General features: G+C 43.5%; 1 long non-coding RNA gene across 1 annotated transcript in view; it reads right to left on the minus strand.

The window, feature by feature from the left end:
- The window catches only part of LOC129734168 (uncharacterized), a 142433-nt gene extending 124206 nt beyond the window's left edge, over positions 1–18227 (minus strand). Inside the window, exon 1 of the long non-coding RNA XR_008729812.1 lies at positions 17794–18227. This is a non-coding gene — a long non-coding RNA (uncharacterized LOC129734168). The remainder of the gene's footprint in view (positions 1–17793) is intronic.
- Positions 18228–22476: the final 4249 nt, after the last annotated feature.

A 22476-nucleotide genomic window follows, 5' to 3' on the forward strand; every position in this document is an offset into this window, starting at 1 on the left:
TTTGAAAAGACTGACCCCTTGGTAGCAGTCTCGGGCTCAGTATAACCAGCTGGGTGCAACCTGAGCCATCTTTGGGGGGTGTAACAACTGTGAGACTCAGTAGATTTTGTAGAGTTGTGCTGTTTCTTGTTTTGTTCTATTTTACATACATTGTCTAAAGTCTCTGTTTAAAGGTCACCTCCTGAATGAGTATTTAAATGTCTTCACCAATAACAAACAGGGAATCAAACTGCCTTTTGGTAAGGAATCCCAATCTGTGTTTTGCAGCAGGTACTTTTCTTATATCCTTTTGGCCAGCAAGTCAAAACTGACCCCCACATCTGATTAAGACAGATGAATTGAGTAGTTTGGAACACCCTTGGATTAATCGACCCTTTTTCAGAAGGGCTGATTTCATTTCTTATAGACTTCAGGCACCTGAGAGTATAAGAACATCTTGCATTCACCCATCTGTGATTCATGTTTCGCTCTTTTCTTTCCCAATTGCAGCACAACACATTCTTTAACCAATCACATGTTTTAAATCCCAAAATGACATTCTGCAGAAATGATTTAGAGTCAGTCAGCTCAACCTGCTCTTAATATAAGTGGTAATTTCATCAAACTAAAAGCAATGGTGATTTATTTTTAATTATAATCACTATTTCAATGCAGGAAACTGAGGGTTTGCATTTCCTGCTGAGTTTGTCCTGGCCCTATGCAAGACCTACTTACAAGTGGTAAGCTCCACATGATAGTCATTTACTCTGGTTGCACTCAAGCCTGACCTTGAATGTTCCAGGGATGGGGCATCTACCACCTCTCTGGGCAACTTGTGCCAGTGTCTCACCAAACTTTTCTCCTACTTTTTCCCATGTGGCTTTTCCGAGCCTGAACTGCCAGGGGCTGCAATAGATGAACATGCAATTACACTCTCAGGGAAACCTGCCTTCATGAAAATCTCTGGGCTCCTTGCTGCTCTCTTCCAAATAAAGCCTTTGAGAACCAGATTAACTTTGTTTGCTGGAGAACTTCAGCTGCAGGAAACTCCAGTTTGTTGCATTGGCTCCGTTTCCCTTTGACAAACCTCTTCATCCCCTAAGGCCGACAACCCACATTACACTCCACTGCTCTCAAAGGGGTCGCTTTGTAAATGGAAACCACCGAGTGTCATAAGGTGAAATACGTGATCACCAAGCCACTGATTCCCTGAATGCACTACTGTAGAGATGGCCTATTTCTGAATTAGGAAGAAAAAAATTGCAAAGCTTAGTATTGCAGATTAGCCTTTTGCCTATGAAGTTGTAGGGGTGAGCGTGGATATACTAGTGGAGGTTGCCAAAAGGTACCAGTCCAGATCCTGCTGTAGTTTTAATGTTCTGGGTGAAGGCCTGTCTGTTCCCAGGTCACCCCTTACCATCTTCCATGACCACATTTTTCATTTTACTGGACGAATTGTAAAATATCTGGTGTAAATCTGAGCAAGGAAATTAGGCCCATAAGGCTGAGAGTTAAGCACTCAAATGATGGATTTCATAAAGCAGAGAAAGAGCTTAAATGCACACTGACGTATGAAACTGAACATACCCATAGGCCATTGAGTATGTTCCCCAAATCTGAAAGGATGCACAAGCAAGCCTTATTTTCGTTATCCCTGTCTAGCAGCACCCAGCCAATACACTTTATAGACTATAGATACAAGGTATTATAAAGATCGTGCAGCCCAGGGAAGTACAGAAGTGATTTAAAATGTTCTAATCTCATTAATCTGTTTCTTCTCCCTAAAGATGTTCAAAGCCCTGGCCAGATCCTTAGCTGGCAAGTGAAGTAGAAAAGCACTTAAATAAGACCTTAAATTTAAGCTCATGCTTAAATTCTATTTACCACAAAGTTAATTTCAAGATAAATTCATGCTAAAACAGTATTTCTAAGAAAAAAAAGAAACCCTCACTTGAGCCACAGCCTTTGCAATATCAACAGAGCTAATCTGTAGTAGATGAGGCTTTTCTGCTTCAGGACTCTTTTCCCACTCTTCTGAGCCTCTTTGATCTAGCAAAGGGAACAGAAATTGTGGTTTTGGTGACTAGTCTTAGCAAAGAAATCCTACTTTGATTTTGCATATTCAACTAACTGCTGGAAAAATCACAGTGAACCAGTTTGTCACCAAGCTGTAATGCAAACAAGCAAAAAAAAATAATTTGCTATAATCGTTAATTGAGATGTGGTGCACTTGTTTACAGCCCCAAAAGTCAGACCCATTGATCCCCCCCGCCCCCCTGCATTTACTCAGGAATTGCAGGTACTGCACTGCTTTGGGGTATTATGAGGATTAATACATTCAAGTTTGCTTACATCTCTGAAAATCACAGTGTAAATCTGTACGATGTTAGCACCTATAGACACCACAATTATATTTTTACTAAGTTATTATCACAGGATCCTAAGTCTGATAGCCAGTACCTAAATATTTATCTTAATGAGAAGACACCTGACTGCCAGCTGTCATTCTCCAATGGAATGGGCAGGTTTCCAGAGACCCCAATTCTTTTTCCCAACTTTACTGCTAATGAGTATTTTTGTAGTCTGGGGGAAGCCAGGAACTGCTGTGTATGACCTAGGTCACTAGGTAGGTACTCATTTTGTGGCAGCTGGACAATCTTTTACTGTGCACTTGGCCACTCCTAACTTAGTCACGGCACGATCCTACTTCAACGTCTCGAAGCCCCATACACATAAGAAACCAGTAATGTTTGCAATGGTAAGTAACACTCAGCCGCAGTGGTAATTGGAGGTACTATGTGCATGCCAAACACTGCATTATTATTATTATTGCTATTGACAGTATAAATGGCAGCACCATAATGGGACAACAGCATCAGGTCTCAGGGAGGCAGAGGGTAAGGAGACATTAATATGTGCAGTCAACTTACATCTTGCACTACGAAAGTGTGCTGGTATGAGTGGTTCTGACACCTAGAACATAAACCAGATGGCCCCTTTCTTACGCCATATCATGCAAAAAGAGATTTGAATTAATTCATGTAGAAATCATGACAATTCTGTTACTGTTGGAACTCAGTACAGCGGACAGGGTGGCAGTAGATTATGCTGAATTTTTAACTTATAAAATACTAGTGACAGATGTCACTGCCTGTACTCCTTTGTTGCTTCCCATCCTTTCTCCATCCCCTAGTGCCCTTGTATCCCTTTCCCCAGAGCAGTAACTCTGGGCTATACTGCTTAAAAACCTATTTATATGAATTTCGTGCAGAACTTTCTCAAAGTCTGTGTGTAAAGAGAAATCCATCAAACGCACAAGCATGTGCCTGAAACATAAAGATGCTGGGGTAAAGGAGATTTCATTTTTCAGTGAACTCCACTTACAGCCCTTTTTGACATTCCATCCGAAATTAATAACATTTTACTGGCCATGGGGATCGATGAACTATGGAAGCAACAGTGCCTTCCACAAAGAGTTTGCATCCTGAGTAGCTGAGACTCAGTGGGAGACAGGAATATTACCATCCGCACTACATGGGGGCTGAAGCACAGAAGTAAAGGCGTTCTGCCCAGCGTTAACTCTGCCCAGATTCCCCGAGTACTGCTGTCATGCCTCTGCCCATGAGACATTCCTTGCTCCGGCTCCAGGGGTGCGTTGGCATGGGCGCCCGTCCAGCAAGGTGCCAGGGTCCCCCCGCGCGCAGGAGCTGCGTCCTGCCAGGGCATGGCTGGCGCAGCCACCGAGGCTCTGAGCACACCATCCCCAGGGCCGCCACACTTCTCTGCTGCCGTAATGAGATCCTGGGCTGCTCCCTGATCTCTGCACTTCACACATGCCTCCTCACTTCCATTTTTCAACGCCTTCTCCACACAGCATGTCTCCTGCTGACACACCCCTGTCAGCTCCTCCATTGTGTGGCCAGCAGCGTCTTTCAGCACATGAGCCTCAGCCAATATGGCTTAAACACATCGATTCGGGGCGGGGGGGCAGCGGGAGGGAAGCCTCCACTGTGCGTGCGGGGGGTGTGTGGGGTGTGATGTGTGTGTGCAGGGGGGTGTTTGTGGCGGGGGGGTCCTCCCTGCCACACAAAAGCACAAGTGGTTTTGTTCGCGCTGGCAGAGGCCGGCTGTGTTGAAGCTCCCTTTCATCAGTGGGTATTAGGCCCAAATCGCTGCCTCTTTGAATATGTACACAGCGCTTTCCATCTCCTGTCACCGGGATGACAGATCTGCCAGGCTCCTCCGGGGCCTGGCACCTGGGGCGCGCAGCAAAGCCGGCTTTTCAGCTAAGAGCACACACAGCTTTTTTTCCCTTTTTTTTTTTTTCCCTCCTTTTTTTTTTTCTTTTTTTTTTCCATTGGGGAACTTTCTCCTCCGCCTTCCTCTCCTTTCCCCCCACCCCCGAACCTGAATGAACACTTCTTTCAGTAATAGGTTTTTTCCACCTGGTTGACTTGATGAAAGGTTTATGAGTTGACATTATGTGTGAGAAGAACAAAGCAAGCGCGGGGATGTGTGCGTGCGCGGGGGTGGGGAGCGGGCTCGACAGAGCTGCTGAAAACTTTATTACAAACTAAGAGACGTTGGGAGCAATAAATCAGTTGGATGCTCCTACAAACCAGCAGAAAGCTGCCACTGCAGAACAGAACGAGAGAGTACGCAAGGCTGTGCTGGGCACCAGCACTGGGCTGCTGGAAGGAGGGAGGAGGCAGAGGGGAAGGAGGACGGGCAGGGGAAGAAGCCTGCTGTGCGCCCATCTCTGGCAGGTCCCACTTCCCTGGGCCAGGCAGAGACCTCCAGAGTCCCTACCTCAAAATCACAGTTATAGAAACAACAGCACCAAAGGACGCTTCCAGAGGCATGAATTGATGCTTACAGCCAGCTCAGGGTGCAAATCAGAGGGCTTTAGGAAAAAGCTGCCTTCAGACAGATGCCCTGTATCCGCTCTCCTGCACTCCGGAGATCTGCGCCTGGTCTACCCAGGCAGTTTGTGTTTGCTCAGATTCTGCCTCTCCCAAGGTGAAAGTCGGCAGCTACTATTTACCAACATACAGATGAACAACAACAGCTTGCTGTGAGTGTTTAAAAAATACCATACCTAAAACAAACAAACAAAAGAATTTCAGCTGTTGTTTGTTAGGAAACCAGAGTTAACAGGCTTACAGTTATGAAAGGCACCTTTAGAAAACACAAGTTAAATGATTTTTACTTTGCATTACAGAGAGGGGTAGAAAGGACCTGAGCTGCTACCAGCTGAGCCTGCAAAACAACCAGGAGGTGTATTGTCACATCAGCTTAAAGGCAAGGCTCGGTAGCTGAGACACGACACGGCACGACACTAACATGGCACATTGCTTCCAAAACAGACTGGCTTCCCTCAGTTGCCCCCCACTGCTTGGTACAGATGTGTTCAGCGGGTTGGAGGTTGCAGCAAGGGAAATGACAGCACGTTTCCTACAACGTCACGTCAGCGAGAACCACACAGCATTCCCCTGATTTTATGCTATAACGGAAATACTTTCGTTCATCTAGTTTTTTGAAGGCGTTAGCCTTAGTTCTGCTCTAATTTAGACCTGTGTTAATTAGAACTGTCTCTGCTGAGGTGAGTAGTTTCTTAGGAGGAGCAGGTAGCAGCTTTCCCTGACTAAGCTGAATAAATTGCTCAGAGTATCGCTGTAATGTGACAAGCAGACCAGGTCCCACCGCATGAAAGCCTCTGAACCATACAACTACTGTAGGTCACGCAATCCAACTGCATGCTGCCATTGCTATTTCTCCTTAGCAATCCCATGCCGTACACAAAGGCAAACATGGTTCTATTTTAAACTCTAATCCAAGGCTACTGCATGCCTTTTGGAGTGCGGATGTCCTGGAAATGTCACTGCAGAGCAGTGTGCTCAAGAGATTAGAGCCGTTCCATTTTGCAAATGACAGAGTACAGTCACAGATGTTACTCTAGCCATGGGGTCAGGCACAGTTGCTCAGGCTTAACTTGTTGAATTGCATTAATAAAAAGGAGAAGGGGCAAATGCTGAAAGATCCTGTGCAGCTGTAACTTTGCTCAGGTTAGTATTTCTAAGGTTTCTATCCCAGACAGATACATTTCCTTTCCCCCATAACAAGCAGTAGCCATTACAAGCTTTAGAGTGATGAATTTAATGCCTGAATCTTCAGGCAAAAAGTACGCTTAGTATTTCCAGTCTTGTCGTGATGGACCAGCTGAAGAGTTAACAGCCCTTCTGCAAAAACTCTGCAACGAAAGTCACGGTCACGAGGCTCAGAGAAGAATCAAGCAACTAAAGCAGCTCGAGCAGCGCTGACATTTGCTGAGCCACCTAAAAGCTTCACAGTAGAGCTGGGTTAAGGGAACTGGTCAAGCCCAGAGACACGAAAATGCAGAATTGGTTGGAGATATTTGAGACCTTAACCAGGACTGCCCAGGGCAGACACACACGGAGGATTGGTCAGGAACACATTGACTCACAGGGAGAGGAACTGAGTTCAGATTAAAGTGCAATAGCAGCCCTGGGTCTTCAGACCAAGAACTGCAACAGATGAGCAGTTCTAGTCAAGGCAATGGTGTGCTTGGCAGAGCCGGGCTGCAGAAAGCACCAGCTCCAAACGGTGACATGGTGCAGGTTGTGACTGCAATCCACCGGCAGAGTAAAGTGAGCGTGACCTGCTTGAATCCTAGGGGCCTGGTTCTCCCATCAGTAGTCATTTACACTTGGGCACTTCACACAGTGAGCAGCGACCGCAAATTGCAGACTAGAAGGAAACCAGGCTGTGTTAACAATATTTCCAGAAGAGACTAATGCTATGGGGTGCTTCTATTTTTACGTATCTAATTTGAGTGCTTCTGATTTGCAGATAGCGAGAACTGAGTAGGTTTTACATTTTTAGAAAGCCAGGTGCTTTTAAGATGTACCTTTAAAATCAAAATCCATTTTAAATCACCACGGAGAATCTTGGCTGGTGTATAATAATGCTTCTAGGCACTTGCTCTGAAAAGCAGCCTGAGCTCTGTCCTAGATCAGCATGCAGTGACACGCATCATTCACACTAATGGACTACTTCTAGCTGTGTTGGAGGAGAGAGAAAAGGAAGGGCTGGGGAAAAAGTGCCGAGATGTACTGAAAAAAAAACCCCCAAAATAAAAATCAGGTGCAACTGCAGCTCCAGCCTGCATGCTTGGCGTTAATCATTTGCTCCGTTTCTGTGGCTCATATCTGCTCTACACTTTTGCGCTATGAGCAATTCTGGTGCTCTGTAAAAAGCAAAGCACAGACAATCCACAGCTAGCACCGTATTAGTGGTGCTTCTGCCTCCCTGCTGCCCAGGGCAGGGAGAACCTCTCATTTCTTTAGGGTCTGTAGCTGCCTGAGGAAAGCTGGAGAGAAGAGACATAAATTACCTAGTTATTTGAATTTTTCCAAGCAAAAGTTTGAATCAAGCACATGAACCAAACGCTGGTATATCAAACAAAGCTCGGTCAGATGTACTGAAGTTGGCAGGGTAACGTGGGTGGAAGATGATGGGCATTTGTTCCCTACTGCCCACCGCTGTTTAAGAAGCAGTAGGCAGGCTCTCCCATTTTCTTGCTCCAGCTGCAGCTGAAGAGATAACACAATAATCAAAGCTACTTTATGGTATGTCTAATGGAGCAGGGAAAGAGTTTCATGGAAGTGACCAGAAATGTACGTGGTATTTGAGACGTGGGTATAAAGAGCAATATGCTCTCTATTTCTTCTCTAGAAGTTTCTCACAGAGCTGATGCCCTCACAGAACTACCCACATCGCACTGACATCTCTCTCCTTCAAGGTATTAATGAATTAAAAGACATTTTTTAGCAAATATTTTTGGGATTATTTTTTTTAGCCATGTGACTTTACTAGCACTGAATTTTCAGTGCCGTTTTATTATCTGGCCATTCAGTACTGTGAAATCCTTCTGAAACAAGAACAAGATCATTGTGACATCTGCTTTTCTGTCTCTTCTCCAAGTGATGAGTATTCGAGTCCAGAGCCTCCCCCTCCTCACCCACCACCCTACTCTGATCAGTAGCCCTGCTTTGTCTCAAGGGTCATTTTCTGGCACTAATTCATTCCCTCTCCGCATCAGAGTTTTGCTAGAGTCACCAAGTCTTGCCACAGCAATGGAGTCTGTAGGCTGCTTGGCTGATAATTCTGAAGAGGGATGTGATGGCTTCATCCAGACCACTCTGACAAAAATGAGTCCTGCTCTGAACGTGAAGGAGTTGAAGTCAAGACTAGCAACACGCCCCTCACATCCCAAAGAGCCAGACTTACATCCTGACAAGCTCTTGATTATGAGCACCGATTTTTCAGTCCCAGACCTGCTTTTCCTTTTCCTGATCCATGCACTTGCTGACTAATGCTAACAAATCAGGACAGTTGCTGCTTACTGGAATCACCTTTCAATGGGGAGTTGACAGCAAGAACAATGCATCTGTTTGCAGCCTGTGGAGGCTGCAGGGAGCATCTGTCATCAGAGGAGCTACTTGTCAAAAGAGGTTTCAGGCTCTGGCTGATTCTCAGAACAGGGAGAAGAGACATGTACAGACCTATAGCTGGACTGCTGTTTTGTATTGGTGGTGCTTTCATCTTCCCCTCTCTCTGCTTCCATGGATGACTTTGTTCTATCAGATGTGGTTTTTAATTATGAGAGTTCGCTGTGCCATTAGTGGTTTAACTGAAGGGAAATTGAACCATATAAATAGCACCATTTTGCTATTCTCTGTTTATATTAAGCTGGACTTCCCTTTTGATATTTATTGAGGGAGACGTGGATCTGTTTGAAGATTCAGTTCAACTAGTTAAGATTTTACTGGAGGAAGGAATTCAGCCACTGAAATCGCCATAGGCAGCATCGCAACTAGTTGGGTAGGAAAGAAGCAAGCAGCAACCACTACTTAGGGAAGACAGATGACATCAAACAGGCATTCCACCAGGGGTTTTTTAGCAGTCAGTAAATTATGCATGTACAAAGTAATAAAGGAAGTGTAATAATGCCTTATTGTTATACAGGCACCTTTCATCCTGAAGGAGTTTACAAGCTGGAGATCTCAACACTGCAGTTGGTATTATGTTTTGTCTTGCAGGGCTGAAATATCATTTACCATTTCAGTCTTAAGCTGATTAAGAAGTTACAGTTTGGAGAACGGTGTCAATGAAAAACATCACTGAAAAACTGCATGAAAAATTAACATTTGAAAAAGTTGCTTTTCATGTACTTTTAGAAGGAAAGCATTTTTTCCTCGAGAGAAAATTGTATTTTCATTTGAAAATAACAGCAACTAATTATAGCAAAAGATGATGGGCATCTTTTAACTAAATCATGAGAAACAGAAATTCTTTACATTGTAGGTAGTAATTTATGGTCAGTAGTACGAGCTGGTCTGATGCAGTAACACTGGGTGTCCTGTGAGAACTCAGATAAGTTGAATTTATAAGCAGCGGCATCAAGGATAAAAAGGGAGAGGCCAACGGCAGAAGATGCTGCACAAAATGCAAAGACAAGGAGAATACTGGTTAAGCCCCTAACAGAAAACTCCTCATGCTGATTCAACGTGGAGTCAATTCTCTGCAGAGACAAAATCCCAGGTCTTAATGGCTTATTCAAATGGAAACCTACAGAGCAACATGCTTGATCCCTAACACCTCACTGGAAAACATAAAGTGCTGACTTAGTGCTACTGGAAACTGAAAGTGTAATTGTAGGGAACATGAATTACTTCACAGCAGTATTTGCATCAGGAAGGTAAGATACTATAGAACATGCTGGCTCCCAAAGCAACTCGCAGCGTACGTGTCAAGTCCAAGGAGTCAAGAAGTGCAGAGCAAGGAATTACAAATGCTTCTCAACACTTCCTACAAGCTACACAGCACTTGCAAGGCTGTGAAAGCAAGAGCTAGTGGGAGACTTGTCCTCAGCCTCAGCTCTTTGTCAAGGCAAGGCATTGCTTTTCTCCACAACAAAATATCATTTGGAAATTCTTGTGCATCCGCAAGGTTTACCAAATTAAGCAGGAATTGCATATACTCAATTGCATCTTAGGTGATGTGGATTCACTGAGAGGTAATTGACCTTAATGCAGAAGGGGATTTTCAGGCTGTCTCATCTATCTCCTGGAAAAGACCTCCTGGCAGGAATATTGCTTCATTAGAAAGCAACTGAGTGTTTTAAGTTCATTTCTGTCTTCTGCTAGGCAGAGGCTTGTAAGCGCACCCAGAACTAAGACTGCCAGCCTGCGAACTACAATTACAATGAAATTATAAATTGTGAGACTGTGGAAATAAGGCAAGGGGCTGGCTCCCTTTTTTTTTGGTTAAGGCTATGCAAGCACCACTAGAAAATTCTTGATCTGTAGGGACTGCTGCCTGTTTGCATGGCAGCACATCCTCCCAGACAATGCGGCATGCTAGCAGCTGTTCAGAAAGGAGCAGAAAAAAGTGGGTAAAATTGGTCTTTACTGTTCATTGTCCAGCTTCACCGGTAATTAGCTTGGCTACCTCTGCAAGGTGTTATACAATATAGATCAAGACTTGATTATTTCTGCCCAGTAATAATCACGAGCAGAGTTAGGTTGCGACAACAGATGAGGAAGTAAAACCTAAAGTTTAATAAAAAGCAACAGACACAGACAAGCAGACATCACCATCTAATGATGTTTGAAGAACTTTTCTCCTTTGGCCGAATGTCTGTTTGGCCTGTAGGCATCATGAACTGTATCAGTCAAATTTCTGTGCCACCCTTTGTTTATGAAGAAAGCTACAATTACTCATATTTGACAAGTCAGTCCCACAAAGCCTTGTGAAGTTCAAAGCACTACCCACCTGGTATTTCTTTTTTACAAGCATGCAACTACAAAGTGTAACTTTGGGAATTTTTTAACCTTTCCTTCCCACACGCCCAAGCATTCTTGTTCTTCCCTTCGTCTCTTTCTAGCTTTCATTTCACTGGGTACCACACTGAGAAGACCAAGATAATTCAGGTAAGAGGAGGATGACTGGTGCCTGACCGAGTTTTAAAAGAAGCCTGCCACATCAAATAAATTAGATCCCTGAGAGATGTTAAGTGTCCAAAATGGCCCGCAGGACCCAGGTTCAGAGATGTTACCCAAGGACTAAAATGACTTCAAGCAGTGCACTCCACACCAGAGATCGCTATGGCTTCAGCAGCGCCACTCTGCATGCAGCCCAGACTGTACAGACAGCAAAGGCTGGCTGCAGAGGTTTATGAGAGCTCCTTTCATACCACTGCATTATTATAGAGATGTGTGTCTGAAGATGCCACGATTATAATGGAGAATGTTTATTTTGTCTGTAACCCAGCTGGCTGGTCTGCTGTATTTCAAATCTCTTCAAGTAAATAAATGAGAGGACTCTACTTTCGCCTCCACACTGCAGTGTGTATACATGAGTGTTATTTCCTGTATCTGATTCCTGTACAAAAACTGCTGTCAGGCTATTAATAATCTGAAAAAACACCTTGAAACTTGACTCAATGAGGGCACATTGCAAATGGGCTCTAATGGCTTTTATTTCTCATCTCTGTCACCTCAGATCTAATCTGCCATTTTCTCATTTTTTATCCTCTCTGGTCCCCTCAAAAATCATTCAGCAGCTCTTCCCTCAGTGCCAGGCAGAGCAGAAGGGGGCCATGCCATGGGGTCACCAGCATTTATTAACAGAGAAAGGTCAGGTGTATCATGTAGTGCGAAACAGAGACTCGGGCACACTCCCAGAACAGAGCGAAGGTGAGTGTGTGGCAGCCACCTGCCATTTCCAGGCCTGGGATCAAAATGTAGAAAGCAAAGTGAGATGTGGTCCTGGAGGGAAGATATTCCCACCACCAGAAACAAACCTTACACACACGCCCCACCCCCTCACCCCCCATTTTATGGGCCAGTAAGGAATTTTCCTGGATTCTAAGACTTGCTTTTATCCACAAGGAAAGAATTAGCCAGGACTGTGCCAAAAAGCCAGTAGCAAACTCCTGAATAGTGACAAGTTTGTTTTGCAGACCGTTTCTTTCCTTTAATTTAAAAAGTAATTAAAAAAAGCAGCTTAGAACTGAAACTAGATGCTGATTTTTTCTCTATTTTGGGGCCACATCTGCATCTTCTGATGAAATGATCTGGGCACCATCAAGCTTTTGCAGCATGTGTCCCTATGTTTAAATTCATGCTCCTTACACTGTTTGGTGTGGTACATTTGCCTGAAGAAAAAATGCAAATCAAAGGCTCTTTAGATCCCTCTCTAAAAAAATGAGAGAAAGAATGTGAGAGGACGTTGAAAAAGCATTACACAGGACTTGTGACCTACTAAGAACTTATGGTCAGACTTTTAAAAGTTGTTCAGATGCTCTGAAGTTCTTAATTAGATATTACTACATTTTTTAATTATATGGCATTCCTAGGTATCTAATTACTTGGTAAAAAATGGACCTCAGGTACCTAGGGGGAAAAACATGAGGCAGTTTCTGACAAAAGTTGTATAGTATGTGATTCTCTGAGAGAAGCCACAAACCCTTTTTTCCCCTCAACCATCTTAACATTACGATCTGTTTAGGAGTTCCTTCTTTTCTGTTTTATTTGGTTACGCAAACATTAATTTAAGGAATATTTCTCAAGCCTCCTGTGGGAATCCAACCCAATTTCAGAGACAATGCATGTGCAAAAATGACTAACATTTCTCTTTGAGGAGGGGAGGAGATTTACGGCTTTTGACTCAAGGTTGATTTTTTTCCCCTCTTTTTCTTCTCCCTCCCTCTTCTAAGTATCTCTTTATTCATCACTTTAATTACCTAATCGTAAATTTCTTTAGGGGGTTACTTAGAAGGAAAATTAGCATCAAAGCTTGGCAGTAAATTCAGGGGTTTTTGGAGCAGGTCCAAGCTGTTTCACCTGTGATTAATTAGATGATTTTTTTCTTTAAGTGCCAGAAGGCTATTGAGGTCTTTAAGCAGTTACATGACTGCTGGCAGCTCAGGAATTATGATTGATGCATTAGTCTGGCATTTAGGACTTCGGCTTCTTTTTGGTAGTTGCTTGGATAAGCAAGTACATAAGACCAGCCACAGTGGTGGAAACAAAAGGCTCATTCCTGGCAAGCACCAGACCTTGCTCTCACAGAAGAGTGAAGGAACTGGGAACATTTGGTTCCCCACTGCTGGCAGAGTATTCAACAGGACTAAGATGAGAGAAAGGGAGAAAGAACCGCCTACTACTCAGTATTTTACAGAGTCACAATATCAAGTCATAGCAGTACTTCTTTTCCTTGAAGCTTTAAGGTGTGGCCTTATTCAAGAATGAAATTGAGAGGAAAACAGGACTAAACCTTTAATGTCAACCCTGGAAACTTTCTGTAAAAAAAAGACAGTCTTAAAAAATGCTTTTCTTTAAAAAAAAACCCTAATATTCTTTTCCCCTTGCCTCAAAGGGGAAAGAATGAATCTCAGTGGGGTTGCTTTTTTTAAAATTTTTATTTATTTTTTAAAGCAGAAAACCTTACAAGACAAATCCCAAGTCACAGTGACTGATCTGGCTCCTCCTTCTGGCTGGAAACAAAAATCCTGTTGTGTTGTGTCACCAAAAAAAAATAATAAAATAGGCAACCCCCAAAAAACCCGAGTTCTCCATTAAAGCTTTAGCAGAAATTGGAAACAACAGCCTACTCCAGTCGTTATCCCCATGCCACTCCCACCCACAGGCAGGATAGAGAAGTCTGGAAAACCAAGTCAGCTTGGGGAGAGATGGAGCCCAGTGAGCTGTGCCTACACCTTCACTGCTCCAGCTGCACCTGTTTTCTGGGAAATGGAGAAACTTCAGTCACTAATGCTTATTAGCTGGCACATGTGTACTACAGAAAAAGTGTCAGAAGCATTAATGATGCACTTCCAGATTGCTTAATACAGTTAGCTCACCTAATTCACTCTGCATGGCCTCCTGCTGCAAGCAGAGAAGCAATCAGCAGTTAAACAGCTCTAGTCCCTTTATAACTGGCCACTAGAGAGACAGTGGAGAACAAGACTATGGCTTTATGGTACATTGGGGGCAGGTCGAGAGAGTAAGCTGAAGTAGATGGACGGGAAAGCAGCAAAGAGCCCTTCCTTCAGCAGGAAGAGGCTAGAGAACCCACTGCCAATTAATAAGTAAGAGAGACCTCCTTCTGTCCTGGCATTAATTTAAACCACTAGGTGTTTGGAGTTTATCTCAGCAGCGCAAAATCATCTTTCAGACAAGGTACGCGCTTTGCAGGAAACTGCGTGTGCACTCTCAAAACCTACTCCTGCTGTCATGCATCCTTCCTCCCAAGCGTTCTCAGGACAACAGGATGTCCCTTCACTTCAGGAGACAGCTCCTCATCCTGCTGTGAAGTACTTAATCTCCATGGGAAGTTCCTAGGCCTCTCACCATCCCTTCTCAGAGAATAATGACACTTGGTGTTTGAAGCCACCTCTTGTTTTTGTCAATACCCAGCCTGCCTCATCTAGCATTTATAGAGTCTGGATTCTCCTCAGATCTCATTGACGATGTGTCAGTCACCACCTGCGGCACACCGTACTGCAAAACCCAGCCCAGCTCGCAGCAGTGACACCCTTCACTACTCATTCTGCTGGATTGCGTCTGTCTACAGGAAGGAGGAGGAGGGAGAAAACAGCCCTGGCCTGGATGTACACATTCATCTCCTTAGAGGCAAGTGCACCTTTTTTTTTTTTTTTTAGAGGCTTGTGTTTGTGTGCATGCCCTTATCAGGGCCCAGATTAAGGTGGATACATGTGTTCGGGTAAGTGCTCTAGCATGTCTGAGCCTCTGCAGAGTCTACACATCCCTGCGTGCATCTTTGGAGAGGTTTCTGGCTCCGTTCGTCGTGTGCCAGCCTGGAACAGCAGTGTGACCCAGCTGACAAGACAGACAAGACACAGAACTGCAAGACTGCTCACCTACTGGGTAACCTCAACTAACTTACTCTCCTGTTTGACAACATGATCATACTTGTCTGCTCTTGTAAAGAGGCTGACCATCTTATAATAAATGGAAAAATAATGCGTCAGGTAGTGCTCCATGAAGACTATTTGAGCCACCACTGGAAGAGACTGTTACATCTCTAGACAGTCTGGCAAGGGAATGATTATGTTAGCAGGAGCTCAGATCCGAGAGCAGAAATGCAAAACAGCCTAGTGGGAAAGCTGCTAGCCTAGAAATCAGGAGATCTAGTTTCTGGGTTTATTTTTTCCACCAATCTGATATGTGCTTTTGAACAAGCTACAACTTCACTGCTTCCCTTATAACTCTTTTTTGTATATACCACCTAAGTTCACTAGGCTCAGGAACTAATTCTGATTGGATCTGACACAAAAATTTCAGAACTCAATCGGAGACTCCGGAAACACTGCTAAAAAGTAAAACCTACTAATATGAATCACCACCCACACACTCAAGTGACCTTTACAGGTTAGAACGGGTGCAGATTAGCAAACTACAGTGCTGAGATCCTGTAACAGCTTTGTGTACCACAGTGTGGTTTTCACTGTGGGAGCTGAATTTACATAAACACATGACCCAAACAATACACAAGAAAATACTGTTGCTGAAGATTCAAAGATGCTAGCTTCAGAAAGCAGGTTTGCATGCACTCACACACAGATTCTCTCCTATACCTTTGCTTTTCACAGTTTGTGACAACAGAGATAATTCCTTGCTGGAAGAATGTGGCATTGTTGACACTAAAAAAAAAAAAAAAGTGCAAAACAGGCCTTTGCTTTGCTTGAACAGCACAGGCTTTCTTGATCAGCTGTCTGAGGTGCCTCATCTGTACAAAGCATTTAAACCTGTCTAACATCAAAAAGTAAGGTAAGACAAGTCACTTTGATGCTCCAGAGCACATGCCTAACATGATTATTGCAGAATCTTCCTGGTGATAATAGAATTATGCAAAGGAGGCCTTGACCCATTAATGCTTTTACCTTTCTTAGGATTTCTCTCCCTCTTCCTTCTTTCATGAGTAGCAGAACTGCTTGCTCAGATATAGCAACTGAACAAAAAGTGGAATAAGCAAAGTGAAAGAGGTCCCTTCTCCACCTTGTCATCTCTCCCCACTCCACCTCACACAGTAAATTACATGCTCCAGGAGTTGCAGCTTAAGCAACTGGAAATAGGCTGTACTGGAAAAGCTGTATGACTGGAGATGGGCATATTCCCCCATCACGGTGAGAGTGTGAATGCAAGTTGGGAAAGCAGGGCGTGTGTCATCACTGGCAGTTCTGCACCTAAGACACCTTGGAGAGAAGGAACACTTTAAAAAAATGTGCTTGCTGCAAACCTCTCTTTCTAATGGAAAGAAGAAAAATACTCACACCAGCGGTCGCAACACTTTTACACCAAGTAGCATAGCTCTGTACTAACACAATAGTATATCCAATGTTTGGTGCCTTAAAGCCAGAACTAATACATTCTGGATCTCAGTCATGAAGGAATGCTTTCAACATTTGCCTCCATTTTCTAGGAAAAGCAAGTGATTTCAGATAGAAGAGCTCGCTGGCAAGATAGTCCGAGTTTCTCACCCACTCAGGGAAGTCACAAGTAAACAGGTTTTGGTGGTTTTTAATAAAAAAATGCCTTAACATTGCACAAGACCTGCTTAATATCAGAACACCGAGGTCCAGCCACGTGTAGTTATTTAAAAGCAACAGAACAATAAGGAAGAAAAAGGGATGCTACCTCCTCTGTGCTCTGTGCTTAGACAGAGTCACAGCTGAGAAGAAAGGAAGGTTCAGACGGTAATACAGAAAGCTTGCAGAAGCTTAGTATGGGGTACCCTTTGCAGTCAGAGGACTGTCAAGCCTACCCAGGCTCTTCCTTCCACCTTTTAAATGTCTTGTCTCTGTAAAATAATGCATGCTAGGGAATGGACTGAGACACTATTATCAAAGCCTTGTTCTGCCAGAGGGTAAACAGAATCCAGTGCACAAATTCTTATCTAATTTTGTATATACAGTGGGTGATTTTAGGCCAGAATCACTCCTACTAAGAGATCAGCTGACTGTCTTGGCTCAAGTTCAGGTCTGCAAAGGGCTGGCAAAGAGAAAGCATGCTTCCTATATATTTTGTTTGCTCTAAGCATGGTTTGCCGATTCCTACTTGCAATCTGTTCCAAATTGAAAATGTATGATTAGTTTGTTCCAGGAAAGATAAGTCCAACACATTAAGGCTCAGACCCGAACGCAAACTCCAAAACTCCCTAAGCGCAGATATTTTTCCATCTGGAGCTCTCGTCCAAACTTTTCTGTTGCTTCTTAGTCACGTTATTTGAGTGGAGTTCCTAAACGTCCCATCCTAAATCAGTACCTATTTATGTGAGGTTCAAACAAATCACAAGAGACAGTCCCTTCCCTAAAGCTCTCATTATCTAAATTAACAAGTATGTTATTATATTCCCTGCGCACAGCAAGCATTAGGATACAGTTAAATCATTCACTCAAGGTTACACAGCCAGCTTCTTCCAGAGCTGGGTACTAAACCAGTTCCTTGACTCTTAAGCTCAGTGCTTCGTCCTGCTCCTCAAGAGGAAAAGTGCAAGCCCAGACCTGACCATTCCCTTAGGTAGGAAAGCTTCTGGAGCACCTATTTGAAACAAAGACTTACTTTCCTCCTTTTCCCTGTCTAAAATAGAAAAAGGACCAAGACCTTATTCTTGAGCTTCAGGGATCTGTTAATTGGCTCCCTAGTAAAATTACAGAGACTCAGCTGCCTGATAATGATTGTAAATGACAGAGACTATCAGGTTTACCTTGTGATGTCCCTGGGGAGCCTGCAGTTAGTTTAGTCTGAACTCTGCGTCAGCTGTTTGGGTTCCTTTCTTCTCGGCATGTGGTATCTGGACTCAAGCTGCAGTCTTTCAAACCTAATTAGTGTTAGGGGAAAGAGAGAGAGGAAAAAAAAAACCCCAACCACCACCACTCTCCTCCTTCCCTCAACCGACTTTGTAATATACAGGCAGGGCCTGATTTATGTTACAAGTTCATGGGGATTTTCTGCTTGTTTTTTTGTTTTGTTTTTCATGCGTATCAATCCAGCATCTTCAGTTCTGGCTGCAAGAAAACTGAATTTTAGTGTGCTGGAATCTTTGAAATTTGAGAAGTTCAGCAGAGAATCTCTAAACTCAACAGAGCCATTGTGTTTGTATGCAGTTGAGTCTGTTCTGTGCAATGTTCAGCAGAAACTCAACTTTTTGCCCCTTTCCTCACAGAGAGAGCATTTTACTCTGATATGTCTGTTGTTAAAGCTTAACAATACTGTTTTCAGCAATAACCTCATGTTCATGTTTAGCCAAATTCAAACTGCCACCCCTAAGAAATCAGAGCACGGGCAATTTATTGTGGGAGTCTTAATAACTTGTACAATTTTTTATTTGCAATCACAATCTCTCATAGCTCTGACATGAAGGTGTCTGTTCTACCTGTTTTCTTGCTTGGTAACTGACTTCCACATCACAGGTCAACAGTTGTTGCAATGTTGAATGGAACAACACAGAACAGCAGATCCGTAGACAGCATCTTCAAGTCACTGGCAGGCCGAGCAATCACAAACCTGAAAAAGCAGGAGCACATGAGATTCCGGCTGCTTTGTGAGGCCTTTGAAACAAGCGTCTGGGACAGCAAGAGAGCTGTAGGGGTTTTTTGCAGTGACTGATTGCATGTGCAGAATTCTTTGGAATGATGAGACAATATACAGAGGGTTTAATTTTACCTAGGAATGGGATAGATATATTTTAAATTAAGCTAATTAGTCTCTGGAACAGCTGCTGGAAGATGTGATAAATTTTCTAATTGCTCAAAATCTTTAAATCAAGACTAAATGTCTCTCTAGGAGATCTGAAGCTCAAGCAATCACTGAGATCTTGAAACTGAAAGAATCGGTGAGTAGAACAGGTTAGATGAGAAGGTTCTCTCTGCCTGCAAACTCTCTGAAATCCCTGCCCTCAGCAGCATTACTAACTTCATGCTCCAGCAGCTCTCTAATGCAGAAGGCTTACTTGTAAAGATGAATCACATCTTAAGTGAACATAAGGGAATCTCATACAAGCGCCAGTAGAGCACCATGTTCAGACCACACACCAGTTTGCCTCAAATGGCCTTAGCTACCTACAGGAATGTCTAAATCCAAGACAAAAATAAGTAATTCAGGTTGCCTATAACAGATGCCTAACTTCAAAGTCATGACTACTATCTTTTGACTTACAGTACAATTTGAGATAAAGTATACTTGCCTATTCTTGTACGGATTTGGCTCTTCCACCAGGCGGTAGAGCCCAAAGCAGAGAATCCCAAACAAGTCTAAAGCTCTGCAGTAAATGTCTCCAAAGGAGTCCTCCTGCTATAGAAGAAGCAAAACCTCTCTTATCTCAAGGAAACCAAAGTGGACAATTCAGCCCAACAGTAAGTCACTTATTTAGCCAACTATCATCACTATTCGCTACTTTTAGTATCATAATACTTGGGAAGTTAGAAAGAAAATGACTGGTCCCCCATAAGATTAGAATCTAGTATAAAAAAAAGGCTATCTGATGTCGTCTTTGCCTCTTAAAAACATAGCTTAAGCTACATAATGAGATTCAACTGAATGAAACTAAACTTCAGGCAATGACAATCACCCAAAAGTACCAGCAGCAGGGATGGAAGCCTAGCCCATGAAGCACCACTCAGCAAGGGAACTCACTGTGACACCCGCTAGCAACCTCTCAGACAGCGGCAGGAGTGCCAGTTTGCATCTGAATTGGGAGGCATTGTGGGTCATGTTGTCAGGACTTCTGGGCAGTCTGCTGCCCTCTTCCAGCAGCTGTTCCCCAAATGCTGGGCTTGTCCCACTTGTCACCAAAGTCTGCAGCAGTGCCAAGATGTGGTGGTTGTAGTACGTCTGGAAAGGAAGAGACAATGGAAAGTCAAAGAGAAAAGAGTACGCGCTGGAAAGGAAAATCAAGCTTTCCAGTGAAAAACTAGAGGAAGTGATGACACAGACACTTGGGAGGTTTTTTTGTACACTTAAAGTTGTCCTTAATTACGTTTAAAGTTTTCTGACAATATTTAAGGATCACCACTTGTTTAGCTCATTTCGGCTTCAAAGAGCAGCCAGAAGGTCCCACCTCTGCTCTTATAATAGAATGCATTAAGATGTGTCTGAATGGGAGATTTTCAAAGGCATAAATGGCACAATCGGGGTGAGGCAGGGGGTGCACACACGTGTGTGTGTAAGAAAACTGGGCAGGAGCTCTGATGTCACCTGAGCAGGAGCACACTGTGCAAGGTGAGGCTGAGCAGCGCAACTGCCCTGCCAGCCCCATAGGGAGCAGGTGCAGCAGGAAGCTCTCCATCTTCGTAGCTGCCATATTGTTTTGAAAACCTCTCTCTGTGCCCTTACCTCAGTCAGTATTTTTTGGAAAAATTACCATGGTTCAAATTCAGATCTAAGGCAAAAAAAGGCCTAGAGTCTCTACTTTTTTTTTTTTTTTTTTAAGCTGAAAGTGTTTCCTCTGCCTACAGTGCATCAAATAACTTATTTTCCACCCTTTCTCAAAAAGCTCATTTCCTACATAGAGCCACTTTGAGGAATCTGTCACCTGCATGTGCCTGAGTAAAGAAACTAAACAAGCTGCAGAGAAGTAATGGTGTTACTAAATCCACGCTAAACTCAAATCCGCTTAAGAACATCTGACCATATTGTCGGGCAAATGGGTATAATGCTGTTAGAGTTAATTCTCAGTCTTCTAAAGTAAGGAGCTATAGTCCAGGGTTATCCAGGAGTGATACAGCTTCAGGGGAATCTGTACTTTACATATTTAACAGAAGCGTGCTGAGCTCTTTAACATATCATTGCTGTACTTTTTGACATCAAAAGGATTGCATTTCCATACTTGGATGAATTAATAGGATTTGCATGTCACCCTCATTCTGTACTTTCTTTGCTGAGTTACGCTGCAGGAATTTGAAAGGCGGGGAAACTACAGAGGTGTGCATGTGTGTGTGTGTGCGCGTGCGCGCGTGCACTCATGAAATAACACACTGCATTCAGAATGGGTCTTGAAGCTGACTTTAAAAGGAACAACATTTCCGTAACGTGCCCATGAGATGTTACTTTCTTCACCAGTTGATGTTTGCTTACATCTTCAGACAAGCAGACTTCCTGGGAACACCTCTGCACACAAAGGCAAGACTAGAAACCTTCTCCCATCACCAAGCACTTGCCTAGTCCCACTGACTCCATGTGGCTACTAAGCTTTTCAAACTGGTGCTGTACAGCTTAACAACCCACAGCTGGATCAGGAAGGGAATCCAGGGCTCATTAGAGTACCCGAGCCATAACGATTGTGGTCATTGGATTGTTTTCGGCCTACTGAGACCTCAAAAGTCACGTTGACGCAAATGCTAGTTCTGCTTTAGGCTTTCAGGGGGTAACAGTTCACTTTACAGACCACATTCTGCCATTCAGATTCTTCTGCCAGTCTCCTTTCAAGCTAAAAGAAAACAGCACGCCTGCTCCGAGTGTCCTGAGGAATTTCAACAGATACAGTAACAGCAAAAGGAGGTGATATTGGACTGCTGAAGGCTCCCTTCCTTGTCTTTCTTCTCCATTTCACATGTCTTTTCCCTGATACTGCAACTGCTAAGCAATATCGTATTTCTCTTCATCTTCACTGTATTTACAGAATGACTGAATCCAAGCTGAGATGCCCCTCTACTTTAAAGTAGAGTTGAGTACTGATCATTCCTGGACAGACTTGGAATCTTATGCTTGAGTGAAATTTTATCCTTTAAGACAGGTCATGCTATGTCTTGAGTTACTTTTACACTTGACACTAGCAGTCATTAATTACCATCTGGCTGATTGACATATCAGTGAGTAGCAGCAATATAATACTTTCCCTAACACTGAAGCCTTCTCAGAAAAGCGTAACTGGACTTGACACACTTATTTTGGACAGCTTATCCCTTGGAGAGATTTGTTTTGTATTTATTCAGTTTCTGTAAAACTGCCACCCAAGCACTATCCCCTTGGACATGAACTGAGAGCAAGGCATGTGGAATGACTGCAGCAGGGGGAATGTGGGTGAAAAGAAAGAAAGGGGCTTTCAGAAAAGAGGCAGTTTTGGAAGTGCCAGCTTATGAGCTGAACTGCTGTTTTCTGCCAAAATCCTGGCTTAACTCCACCAAAGTGTGACCTGCATGTGTGTCACCACTGACAATATCACTCAGTTTTGATGGCAACTTAAAATGACTATGTCACCAGGGTTGGGTCACCATGTTCCCTCCATTCTTGCAGTTTTGCTGCAATGTATGCAGTCTTCGTGCTGCAAGTGTTTTTAAAGGTACACACTGCCATGGATTTCCAGAGAATCAAAATATGCACTTAAATCTGATGTGGTATTGTGGATCAGCAGCAGCCCACTTCTGTGGAATTTGTTTTATACATTTTCAGA

The sequence above is a fragment of the Falco cherrug genome, chromosome 18 (genome assembly GCF_023634085.1).
Source record: "Falco cherrug isolate bFalChe1 chromosome 18, bFalChe1.pri, whole genome shotgun sequence".
Classification (NCBI taxonomy): Eukaryota; Metazoa; Chordata; class Aves; order Falconiformes; family Falconidae; genus Falco; species Falco cherrug.